General features: G+C 32.1%; 1 long non-coding RNA gene across 1 annotated transcript in view; it reads left to right on the top strand.

Moving 5' to 3' along the window:
* Positions 1–230: 230 nt before the first annotated feature.
* LOC130554380 (uncharacterized) overlaps positions 231–972 on the top strand; it is a 1145-nt gene continuing 403 nt past the window's right edge. Inside the window, exons 1-3 of the long non-coding RNA XR_008962974.1 lie at positions 231–293; positions 667–731; positions 841–935. This is a non-coding gene — a long non-coding RNA (uncharacterized LOC130554380). The remainder of the gene's footprint in view (positions 294–666; positions 732–840; positions 936–972) is intronic.

Consider the following 972-nt stretch of genomic DNA (forward strand, 5'->3'; position numbering starts at 1 on the left):
GCTTGTTGAAAATGTTAATTCGATGAGCCCTTTAAAGTTTGAAGTTGTTAACTGCTGTACTCCTATAACTTCTATAGGACCACAAAAAAACATTTGTTTTCACTCTCTTTCTCTCCTTTATTCTAGAATTCCAGAAGAAAGTCCTTCAAATACTAATTGATATACGAGACACAGTAAGAATTGCTCTGAGAAACACTGATGGGACTGCATTTAATTTTAAGCCAGCCAATAACAAGGTGGAATTCCAACAAATAGAGAGTCGTTTGGAAGACAAAAATGAAAGAGTAGCCTTGGTAAGTTTCAGTTGATCATTGCAATTAATTACAGTTTAAACCAAAAATGACTTTCCAAATGTTATAGGGTTAGTTCATCAGTAAATCATTTTTGCTCCATTAAAATTGCCCATTTTTAGGGCTGGGGTATTCCATTAGTTAATCCATAACGCTTATCAATATATATAAAACTGGCAATAAAATAAATACTTGTATTTTTAACTAACATTAAAAAATCTTTAGCTCATTCATTGTTCTTTAGTGTGAGTCAATACATTAACAAATTTTAATTTTGCATTTATTCACATATAATCATTGATGAGCGCACATAGAGACAGTAAACACAAACTTTAAACGCAATTCTATTGTGTCAAGATAATCTCTTTTTTTCCAGCAAGCATATTTGAAAAGACTTGGAGGTGTTGATTACGTTGATATGGTGAAAAAATCAATGTCTGCGTAAGTACTTTTTGTGCCAGACATCGCATTATTTGTCAGAGATACAATCAGCTACATTAACGGTTTAAACGTTTTCTTCAATAATTATACATTCATGTTTGTTTTTCAGAACTCTCTCAAATGCTGTGATGTCACAGATGAACTTGAAAGGAAAATGTGGGAAGCTGCCATTTTCTAAGTCTGTGCTATGCGAGATTATCTGTGGTAGGTAAAAAATAAATAAGAGCATAAATCATTATGG

Source organism: Triplophysa rosa, linkage group LG5 (genome assembly GCF_024868665.1).
Source record: "Triplophysa rosa linkage group LG5, Trosa_1v2, whole genome shotgun sequence".
Lineage (NCBI taxonomy): Eukaryota > Metazoa > Chordata > Actinopteri > Cypriniformes > Nemacheilidae > Triplophysa > Triplophysa rosa.